Here is a 12,958-nt window from a genome sequence, read left to right as displayed (position 1 = left end):
TGTTCAACACATTTACAGATTGCTGGAGAACGGACAGGCTGATAAACAGATGAAGACCGACTTCAAAACGAAAAATGGACGGCTTTACCGGAAAACGTCAGACGGCGACCGACTTTATGTGCCCAAAATGTCGAGGTTCAGCTTACTGAGGAAGTGTCATGACGAAGTTGGCCACCCAGGTATGGAGCGGACTATGTCTTTGGTGAGAGAGAATTACTGGTTTCCGCAGACGAGGAGATTCATTAAAAAATACGTTGAGGCTTGTATACCATGCGCGTTCAGTAAAGGCACATACGGTAAACAACCTGGACGCCTGCACCCGATCGAGAAGATTGACAAACCGTATGATACTGTACACATCGATCACCTAGGCCCGTTTGTACGTAGCGTAAAAGGAAATGCATATCTGTTAGTTGTTGTAGATGCTTTCACCAAATTTGTTGTCTTACATCCAGTTAAAACAGTCGGATCAGCAGAAACCATCCGGAAGCTTAAGGAAACCTTCGGAGTATTTGGCTGTCCGCGGAGGATAATCAGTGACAGGGGTAAAGCGTTCATAAGCAAGGTGTTCACTGAATTCGTGAAAGAGCAAGGAATACGACATGTATTGAATGCCATCGCCACACCCAGAGCGAATGGACAAGTTGAACGTTATAATCGGACCATAACAGAAGCTATTGTTGCCAGCATACAAGATGAAGCCTCATGGGACGAAGTAGTTCCTCAAGTTGCGTGGGGCATCAATAATACCGTCAACGCGACGACCAAGGAGCTGCCAGCGAAATTGATGTTCGCTTTCACTGGAGGAGCCGTCTACGGAGACTTATCAGCGCGGCTTGACGAATTGGATCACACTCGGGAGGACACGGACGGTGGAGATCTGGCGAATGACCAAAACGTTGAAATCCAGACATCACGTGGTACAGAGGAAGCGGTTAGCAAACCACCAGTAGAATCGCCACCACCAGAGTCTACCAAATGTCGAATGATGCTGCACGGCGAAAGGCGCTTACAAGGGGAGAGAGACAATAGGCGGCGCACCTATACAAGGGCGGCGGACCCAAAGGATTACCCGGCGGGGTACGGTCAGGCGGACAATGATCATGATACTGTGCGGCTCAGGAGGAGCGCACGCATTGGACAGCGGCAGGTGTCTCATCGCAATGGTGTGTCAAAGAACGAAGTGGCGGAAGCTATGCATAGACGGCAGGAGGCCAAAATCCGATTAGACAGACAGCGAGAAAAAATGAGAGAGAGGTATAATCGAAAACATCGAGATGTCGACAGGTTCGTTAAGGGCAATTTAGTCCTCTGGAGAGAAGGAGTCACACACACCATTGCACGAGGCGTTAACAGCAAGCTTGCACGGAGATATCAAGGGCCCTACAAAATAGTAAAAGTATTGCAAAACGATCGTTATGAGATAACTGGCCTTCAAGGAGCCAGAGGTTACAGAAACCGGAGATTTGTGGCGGCGGCCGACTCTTTGAGGAGGTATAGTAGCTCGGTACCAGTGGACGCACTGTGTTCGACTACTCGAGGTGGCAATCATAGTAGATTAGACATGTTGCATGATTTCAGTAGGAGTAGAAGCGAGAGCGACTAATTGTTGGAGTAAAGGAAGGCGTTAGAGAGTAGAAGATCGTGGTAAGCTCGAATTAATGAGGACATTAATGTTTCAGGATGGCCGAATGTTACGAAATCTTGACGGATCGGCGGTCCGTTACTAATATGCGCCATCTCGACGCCGGAGGGGTTGATCAGGGAGACCGCACAGAATCCGTGAGGGAGCCGGAGGGTGGAACGGACAGTACCGTACGCGTAATCCGAGAGAGGGCGGAGGTACCACCCACACAAGAGGGCGCGTTGGCGTGGGACGCGGACCGGGAGGGATGCGCCACTTTTACCCTGACCGTTGCTTTGTTCGATTGACACCCTGTTCACAAATAAACCCTTGTTGACTTGTAACATTTTATCATTTCAACAAACCCTCGTTTTAACAATATATACAAATCGGATTTCTTTTTTACAGTTTTTAAGACATCTTGGTGTTTTGATAATATATCATATGCCTAACTTTACTTAAATGAATTTTAATATGATTGGTAATATTTTGATTCAGCAAAATTAAAGCCCACGGGAATTTTTCATGTGACTTGATTTTCGAGAATTTCATGACGAATTAACACTATTTGAAATCAGAGCTCTAAAATAGATATATTTTGTTATTAGTGTAACTGTTCCAATATGATTGAATAAATGCAACAAATTATGTAGCTAAGGGAAACCAAATTTAAAAAACAATACAACACTTATTGTAAATTAGCAACTGTTATTTACAATTGTTCCTACAACTTAATTTGAAATATTAACAATTTCAACATTCAAGAGATGCTGTGAAACTTGAGAACACTAGGTATCTCATCATTCAAAAACTCAACAACTACAAACACGCCATCAATTTATTTCAGATGTAATTCATAACACATAATTTCTTAAAAGAGTCAAATTTGATGATTAACATCAATGGATTGAATTTAAATGGAAAATGTGTAGGGTTTAACATAATGGTTAAGGCTTGAGTAATACCATATGGAATAAATAATGAAATTATTTACTAACAATTTCTTAAAACAGGAGAATAAGTTTTTGAGAACTCTGGTCCTGTACGTTTGTTTTGAAAACTAACTGACAACTGATATTTCAGTTATTTCATTTTGCTTGTTGGTCGATTTTATATTGGCGATACCATATATGGAAAGATGATATTCTAAATTGTCGAGGTATTCTGAACACAGGATTCTATAATAATAATGGAGGAGCTATCCTTCTGTGACAGTTAACAGTGAAACATTCTTCTGATACAATTTAATTTACAATGCGAAAAAACATCTTATTATTGAAAATAACGCTTACGCTATAACAGAGTCAAGAATTGAGACACAATTTTCTTAGAAAAGCATTTATTTGGAATACCGATCAGACATGTGTCAGATGATGATATTCTTCCAGGTAAATAGAAAGGAAGAAGAACTGCCTTCGTTGCTATTGAACCCAGATTATGTACAAAACTATTTTTTGGTAAATTTACCTTCTAAACTTGTTCATTTAGTTATTGCGAAGAGCACAAAAAACTTTTATTTATCTTCTAAAGGGTTCTTATCCCATCAAATAACATTCGCAAAGTTCAATTTATATTGTGCATCACAATCTTCAAGTTTTGATTCACCACCACGATTTGAACTTTATTTTAAAGCAAGTATGGAGCATGTAGGTAAAGTAAATTGTGTTTCACCTCTTGAATGTTTATAAAGATTTTTTAGAAAATTACTAATGAATAGGATCCCAGGTTCCTAGAATCGCGATTATAAATCAGCAACTAAGGCCAAGTTGTCCAATTTGTCAGCTCACAAGAAAACGTGGAGACACTTAAAATATATATGCACAAACGTAGATGAAAATTTCAACAAAATTACAAATGATAGAGCTATTAATTATAAATTTCATCTGAACAAAGATTGCAAATCAGCAAATTGTAAAGTAGAAATCACTTTTTCATGATTTTGTTAATAAAATGTGCTGACATTATTTGAAGTTGTCATCTAGAGATGAGGAATCTAATTAAATTTTGACATAAAATTAGCAAATTTGGAAAGATTGGTATCTTAGTGTTATTTGAGGGTAATAATCCAACCAAACGTGATAGAAAAATTTCAGTACCTAGTTGAAATTTGCCGCTCACAAATTCTTGCTTAAAGAATCAACTAGGTGAATTATCTTTTGATTTAAAAAGGCGAAATATTTAAACATTTCCAATAATAGCAACCTACTGTCTGAAGGTTTCGATTACGAGTCACTGAAATCAAATCAGTTGCAGATCTCTCGTCGACATTTATTTTGAATCAAAGAAATACTGTCTGTGATTCTGCAGATAATTAACATGTGAATAGAAATTGTTTTTGTTAACATTGTTAACTTTATACTTAAATGCCGATATATATATTGTTGCTAAGAGAGGTGAGGGATGTCGTCTTTCAAGTAAATTTGATTTGATCTTACATTGTATTAATATTACATCAAGTTGTGCTTCAGTTATATTTTTTGGTATAATTCTATTCGTTTGAATCCACAGTGTCAACAAATTGACAGAGCTAAGAAATATCGAAATGAGATGAGTTATACTAAATGGTAGAACTGTTCCGAATCAAATTCATCCTTATATTTCAACCCACACTAAATGACTATAAATGTGATTCCCAAATATTTATATATAATATAACTTTCCAAATAAAACTACTTTGTGTACCTTTAAGTTATGTGGTTAATTTAATATAAGTTTGGTTGTTAATAAATGGTTTCGACCCATTGTCGATTTTTTTAACCTTCAGCTATTCAGTGGAGGTACTGAGTTATATGGAACATATTTTTTTAGGAAACACATTTAGTGATTACAGTACAGATTAAAATTTAAGGAGAAATTACTTCGGCACTAATCTAAAATTATAATTGCTATAAACAAGCTTCATTCTCAGATGATAGATGAGTTAAAACCTAGATCCACACTATGGAAACATTTCCATTAATTATAAAAATCTTGAATACAGATGAAAATTATACTTACATTTAAATCCAATTCTTGGGCCACTAGAATCTTTACACCATTTGCTTTTTGCATCGTACTTTAAGATTTCAATCTTAATTTATTCTGAAAACAAATTAATTAGGTATTAATGTGTTGTTTTAAGGAGCGTCATATACATGAAAGTTCTTATTCTTTGTTTAGTTGGGATTCCTGTAAGTAAATTAATGAATTTAGACAAAAATATTACCTAAAAATAACAGTTTGATACGATCTGTTTCATTTCTAGCATTACTATACACAAGTATTTCTTCCGATTATCATTTCCAATGAGGCAGGGACTCATTAATAAAAGCGAGAATATTTAACTAATAATTTTGAATTGAAGCGTCGGAGTAACTTCAGAGAAATGTGGTTCGTATGAAATGTTTGAACTGATTAAAGTTTGGAGGTAAACAAATAAAGAAAACTTTTTGGTCTACCTGATTTTATGAACAAAATTGAAATTAGTTTATGACAACGAATTTCAAATGTCTACAAATGAATAACGAATTAATAAATAAAACATTGAAATTTGTTTATGGGAACGGAATTCAAATGTCTACAAATGAATAACGAATAGTTAATTTTATAAGCTCTTTAGAGAACAACTTAGGAAACTTAGTTCTTAATTTTTATACATGTAGATAAAATAGGAACATATTGTATAAAATTTCATAAGACACAATCAACCAATGATAATTGATAGTTTAAAGTGTAAACCTCAGTACTCATGCAAACACTATACTTACTCATCATTGGTCAAATTCACTCGAGGCAAGTTATATTAGAATATCTAGACATCGTGTATAACGGTTGTGATGACAACGGAGAATAAAAACAAAAGAAGAGCGTAGTTATAGAAACAGAGTTAAGTTGTAAGAGCAGAGTTAGTTGTATACAGCCCACCAATGTTGTAAGATAGTCAATAAGCGTTTTACTGAGTACCTTGCATTATCACTCCACGTTGCCTTGTAAGCAGGCATGTTCTAACTATTAACTTTTGTGTTTTGACCTTAATGGAAACAAATACTTTCAGTGCTTCCGTGTCCTTTCGGTGAGCACAGGGGTGCGTCGTCAGGATTTCGAGAACACCTCCATAGGCAGACAGCTTACTGCATTACTTACTTTCATTCGTTGTAATTCACCCTCTAGTTCCGAGATTTTAATCTTAACGTCTAGTTTTCGGGTACCTCTTGGCTTATCTTTTTCGTGGACTCTGCACATGGTTTATTGGTTTAGTAACCGAGGTTACCAGCCAAATTAACAACTCTTCTCTTTTGTCTGAATATGGCAACTCTTATAACTAAATTCAAACAGAAGTACGAACGTTATGTCTAACTCCATTTGGGGGTCTGATGTCGGCGTGGCGCTTTGCCGAATTTTGCTGTTGTTACTTACTTTAGATAGTTAACTCTTTCGGAACTTGGAACGGAGTCGTGCTCAGGGTTTACCGGGCGGTTGACCTTTCTTTCTGCCAATAGAACCTGGATTTGAACCGCCTTTTCCTTTCCACCTTTCAAGGTTTTTGTCTCTTAGTAGGAACTTCTTGTAGAACGGAACTGGCGATGTGCCGTCCGGTTTCAATAGGATTCGGAACCACTCGACTTTTGCAGGGACACTTGCTGTTTTCCCATTTCATTATCGCTAATTCGGTTATTAAACTGTTTATAGTACGAAAACAAAAATTTAATTCAGTTGTTTCTTGAATTGGTAACCAAGGTTACCAGACAAGTAAACAAATTTTTCATTTGTCTGAATTTGGTAACTAACTAAATTCAGACAAAAAGGGACACTAAATAAAAACAAAAATATCACTACAAACACTTTTGAAAACTGAGGTGTGAGTGTGATGAGATTAAAAGTCGATGTTACAAGAACACTAAACGTTTATTATATTATTACAAAGTGTGCACTCGGCTAGAAACGTCAAAGACTAAAAACTAAGAACTAAAAACCCTGCGTAGCATGACCCTTGCGTTAGGGCATCTATACAGAGGGGTTCCAAGTATCAATGTGCAATTTCATTCCTTAACAAACTCTTTTCCGTAGTTGCCACTCAAATTTGGATAAATGACGATTGTTACCGCTGCCATTGATAACGACAGAAAAGTCTCTTATTGTTGGCGACTTTTGTCAATTGTTCAAAGTGTGGGTAGCAACCAGGGAATATTGTTGAAAATTACAATTTTTTTTGAGTTGTTCGTCCTTCTTTTGTCTGAATTTATTTATAATAGTTACCATAATCGAAAGAGAAGAGCTGTTAATTTGGCTTGTAACCTCGGTTACTAAACCAATAAACTATGTGTAGGGTCCGGAAAAAAGAAAAGCTAAGTGAAAAACTCAATAAAACCCAAAAGTCTGCTGACGTTTCCAGAGGTACCCGATTTCCTTAATATAAATAAAGAATAAAATTTTGGAACTAGAATGTGAGATACAGAGAGTGAAAGAGTGCTTACACAGCTTTGTCGTCTAAACTAGGGATACTATCGGTAAACTCTGATAGTACCCCTACTCCTAACGCTAATCCAAAATCCAGCTCCAAAACTCAGAAGACTTCTTGGAACTCGGTCACTCCCAAGGAGGTGATGTCGAAATTGTGAACCATTTATGGTTCAGTGTTGAAATTTATGTATATTGAATTGTATTAAAGTATTTTAGACCAAGTACCCTAAGAATTAGAAGAGCCTACTCATAGAAAATAAACTCTTAAATTAGTATGGCAGAACTGTGTAGATAGAAATGGAATACAGGTTACAGTACTTTAAATCACAAACACATTAACATTATATAACCTTGTTATTAAAGTAATTATTTAACGTTTCTAATTGAATGAAATTATTTGGTAGCGCTTATGGCTAGTCGTATCAGTCTCAGTTTCGGCTCGTATTTTTTGACAACTCACTGACAATCTTGACAACTGATCTTTGTGTAATTTTGTTTTGTTTGGTGTCCGATACTATAATGCTCTTTGGCGAATTACAGAAAGAGGATATTTCAGTCTGCCAAAATGTGCGAAAAATGGTATCATATAAATATTAATCAAGGAGATGACCCAGCTTACAAATTCCGATAATATGCATTCCTCAGTTAATTTAATGCTGTCTTGTTAACCCAAAGTAGTTTACCTGAAACATTCTTCTCAATTTACAGCGCAATGTAGCTTAGGCTATTATAAAGAATGAAAAATTATAACACAACTTAAAACAAATAATGTTTCATTTTCTCTTGGGAATCCAATTGTGACTGATGCGATGACCTGTAGGAGTGTACTGAAACTACACATAAACTGTTAAAATTGTAATTTGAATTGTGCGCCTGTAGACAGTTAAGTTGTAATTTTAACACTAAATTCTTAAATATAAGTTTTTCTCCTGAAATTATAAATTGTTTTAAGAAAAATTAACAGGTTATGGAGCCAGAAAAGCCCAGGGAAGCCCAGAATGGCTTACTTACTGAGAAAAGTAATGAAGTTAACCTAAAACGTCAATACGACAATTGAAAAGTGTTTTCTCGTAACATCTGGAATAAGGGTTCTTAAATTGTCAGCAAACAATCAATTGGCATTAATTGAAAAGTTAACCGGCCGAGATAATTACGTAACATGGCGATTTGCTCTAAAAACATAACTACAGCAAGAGGCGTTGTGGAACTGCATAGACCCCACCACATGTGTCATTGTGGACACAAAACGAGACACAAAGGCAAAAACTAAGATAAATTTACTAGTTGTCTAAATAAATTAAGTGCACATGCAAGAGAGTAGTACTGCAAAAGAAGTATGGGATACGTTTTCATAAGTATTTGATGACTCTTTGTTGACACGCTGTGATGGGCTGCTGCGTGATCTCTATAATACTTCACTTACTGTATGTCAAAACGTAGAGAAATGTGTGAGCAAAATTATATGTACTGCTCACAAGCTCAGAAACATCGGTTTCGCAGTTGACGATGAATGGCTATTTACAGTGCTACTCTCCGGTCTACCAGAGTCCTCCTATCAACCTATGATTATTGCTATTGAAAGCTCCGGCATGAAGATAACTTCAATTTCTGTGAAATCAAAACTATCACAAGATGTTAAACAACCTGAAAGTGACTCAACAGTATTCTCAGTCAACAATACCAACCACAAGAAACAAAGTAAGTAAGGGTGCTACACTTGTAATAAGTAAGGTCATAAAAGTCCTCAAATGCAAATCCAGGAGCAAGGATCATCAATAAAAGAAGAAATGGAAGAAACAAATCGAATTTACTTGAAAGAAGACAACTTATTTCTAAATTACATATTTCGAATAAGGTTCAATTGGACATTGGATGTTTTGTTTATATTTTAACGTCTGGCATATGTCACAAGGAATCGTAACCTTAGCAACATAAATATTATTTTCTTTTATTTGATACACAAAATTCCTTCGTTGCTATTGAAACTTGAAAGTTCGTAAAATGTCACTCAGTCCAACACCCACTCCCAAATGTTCGTTTAGTTTTGTAATTACTAATTAATTAAAATTTTATTTATGTGTATATACATCTAGTTATCCTGTTTTCAATATCATCCCTCACGTCGTCCGTATCACATATTCAAACTAAATTATAATAGTTGGAACTTCTCTTAGCAGCAATCTATTCTAATGAAAATATAAAGTTAACAAAGTTAACAAAAACAATTTCTTTTCACATGTTAATTATCTATCAGAATCACAGACAGTTTTTGTATGTCGACGATAGATTTGCAACTAATTTGATTTCCGTGACTTTCAGGAACAGTAATCGACATATCCACAATAATGGCATCAAGTTGCCATTATTGTAATTGTTTAAATTTTCCTAACGAGTTCCTAAGGAGTCCGCACGTTTTGACAACTCTGGGAATTTTGACAGCTAATGTGAGAGTATTTCGTTCTGCTTAATTGCTGTACTTATAATCGCGATACCAATTATGGAAAGAGGTTATTTTATACGACAAAACATAGCAGAACCTAGGATCCTACAGCAGTATTTGTGTAAAAAGCTACTTTAATGTGTGGGCAAACGCATCAAGATATGCTCTTTCTTTTACATTTACCCAAAGTCATTTTAGCTTGAGCCGAACCAATTTTTCTAGAAAAACTACCGCCCAGTCTATTACTCATTTTTAAATTTCAAACACATTATATTAAAATCTTTTATCTAAAGTATAACTTGCGAATATGGTGTTGATTAATTTTTTTATAAAAACTAATCACTTTACATTACAATCGTTATGATTATTTACAGTGGAAAAATTACTTGTCAAATCCAGCCCATTTAGTTTAGCAAACAATAAATCATGGCAGATTCTATGAAATGCCTTTTAAATGCCTGTATAAACAGCATCAACCTGTAAATGATTATCAAGAGCACCAACTGCCGAGAGGTTATAAATAAGAAGGTTGGTCGCAGAAGATTTACATTTGCAAAATTCATGTTGACTCTCATTTATAATATTTTGGAACTATGGCATAATTATTTTGGAAATGATTTTTTTGGACAATCTTGGTAAACAACAAGTAAACTATCTCCATCCTTTAAGGTAGGTATAACAAATGATTTTTTACGTACGTTAGGAAATAAAGTAGATTTTAAAATCATATTAAATTTCATTGTTAGACGCTTTGTTAATGAGAATCCACAATTCGTTCAATACTGTAGAAGGAATATCATAAGGACCTCTATTACTAGACAAATCAAGACTTCTGAGTTCATTGAAAACATCAATCTGGACAAAATTATAATTACGTTCTGAATATAAACAAAAATATTAGATTTGTGTCTGCATTGAAGGCTAAAAAGTGAAACAAACAGCTAACGAAGTGTAAATACTTATTTCTTTTGTTGTTTTTGTCTTTTCAATGACGAAATTGTAAGAAGTTACCAAATAATTGTTCAAGATCAGTTTTGAAATCAAATGATATTTTGTACATATTCAGGTTTCAACAGCATTGAAGGCTTTTATATATTTTCTTTGATAAGATAATAATAAAACTTAAACATCTTTTTTAGCTGCTTTTTTTCAATATTGTTAAACTTATAAATTCACATCACATAATTAGGACCTTCCTACTTTCCGCATATTTTGGCAAATTGAAATAACCTCTCTCAGTAATTCGCCAAAGAGCATTATATTATTGGACACCAAACGAAACGAAATTACACAAAGATCAGTTGCCAAGATTGTCAATGAGCTGTCAAAAAATATTAACCGAAACTGAGATCTGAGACGGCTAATCATTAGCGCTGTTTTCTCCCAAACCAATTTAAAAGTTTCTTCTCTATGAGAAGTCTCTTCCAATTCTTAGTGTACTTGGTCTAAAATACTTTAATACAATTCCATATTCATAAATTTGAACACTGAACCATAACTGGAGCATTGTAGTTAGACAATTTCGACTTCACCTCCTTGGGGGTGACCGAGTCCCTGAGTTTTGGAGCTGGAAGACTTTGCAGGAGTGGGGGTGGCTGGTTGGGATAAAGATTTGGGATTAGCGTTAACAACTCTTCTCTTTCGATTATGGTATCTATTATAACTAAATTCAGACAGAGGAAGGACGAACAACTCAAACAAAAATTGTTACTATCAACAATATTCCCTGGTTGCACTTTGAACAATTGACAAAAGTCGCTAACAATATAGACGCCTGTATAGATGCCCTAACGCAAGCGTCATGCTACGCAGTGTATTTAGTTCTTAGTTTTTAGTCTTTGACGTTTCTAGCCGAGTGCACACTTTGTAATAATATAATAAACGTTTAGTGTTCTTGTAACATCGACTTTTAATCTCATCACACTCACACCTCAGTTTTCAAAAGTGTTTGTAGTGATATTTTTGTTTTTATTTAGTGTCCCTTTTTGTCTGAATTTAGTTAGTTACCAAATTCAGACAAATGAAAAATTTGTTTACTTGTCTGGTAACCTTGGTTACCAATTCAAGAAACAACTGAATTAAATTTTTGTTTTCGTACTATAAACAGTTTAATAACCGAATTAGCGATAATGAAATGGGAAAACAGCAAGTGTGCCTGCAAAAGTCGAGTGGTTCCGAATCCTATTGAAACCGGACGGCACATCGCCAGTTCCGTTCTACAAGAAGTTCCTACTAAGAGACAAAAACCTTGAAAGATGGAAAGGAAAAGGCGGTTCAAATCCAGGTTCTATTGGCAGAAAGAAAGGTCAACCGCCCGGTAAACCCTGAGCACGACTCCGTTCCAAGTTCCGAAAGAGTTAACTATCTAAAGTAAGCAACAACAGCAAAATTCGGCAAAGCGCCACGCCGACATCAGACCCCCAAATGGAGTTAGACATAACGTTCGTACTTCTGTTTGAATTTAGTTATAAGAGTTGCCATATTCAGACAAAAGAGAAGAGTTGTTAATTTGGCTGGTAACCTCGGTTACTAAACCAATAAACCATGTGTAGAGTCCACGAAAAAGATAAGCCAAGAGGTACCCGAAAACTAGACGTTAAGATTAAAATCTCGGAACTAGAGGGTGAATTACAACGAATGAAAGTAAGTAATGCAGTAAGCTGTCTGCCTATGGAGGTGTTCTCGAAATCCTGACGACGCACCCCTGTGCTCACCGAAAGGACATGGAAGCACTGGAAGTATTTGTTTCCATTAAGGTCAAAACACAAAAGTTAATAGTTAGAACATGCCTGCTTACAAGGCGACGTGGAATGATAATGCAAGGTACTCAGTAAAACGCTTATTGACTATCTTACAACATTGGTGGGCTGTATACAACTAACTCTGCTCTTACAACTTAACTCTGTTTCTATAACTACGATCTTCTATTGTTTTTATTCTCCGTTGTCATCACAACCGTTATACACGATGTCTAGATATTCTAACATAACTTGCCTCGAGTGAATTTGACCAATGATGAGTAAGTATAGTGTTTGCATGAGTACTGAGGTTTACACTTTAAACTATCAATTATCATTGGTTGATTGTGTCTTATGAAATTTTATACAATATGTTCCTATTTTATCCACATGTAAAAAAATTAAGAACTAAGTTTCCTAAGTTGTTCTCTAAAGAGCTTATAAAATTAACTATTCGTTATTCATTTCTAGACATTTGAATTCCGTTCCCATAAACAAATTTCAATGTTTTATTTATTAATTCGTTATTCATTTGTAGACATTTGAATTTCGTTGTCATAAACTAATTTCAATTTTGTTCATAAAATCAGGTAGACCAAAAAGTTTTCTTTACTTGTTTACCTCCAAACTTTAATCATTTCAAACTTTTATTTCATACGAACCACATTTCTCTGAAGTTGCTCCTACGCTTCAATTCAAAATTATTAGTTAAATATT

Source organism: Aethina tumida, chromosome 1 (genome assembly GCF_024364675.1).
Source record: "Aethina tumida isolate Nest 87 chromosome 1, icAetTumi1.1, whole genome shotgun sequence".
In the NCBI taxonomy this organism is placed as follows: Eukaryota; Metazoa; Arthropoda; class Insecta; order Coleoptera; family Nitidulidae; genus Aethina; species Aethina tumida.
This window is presented reverse-complemented; position numbering follows the sequence as displayed.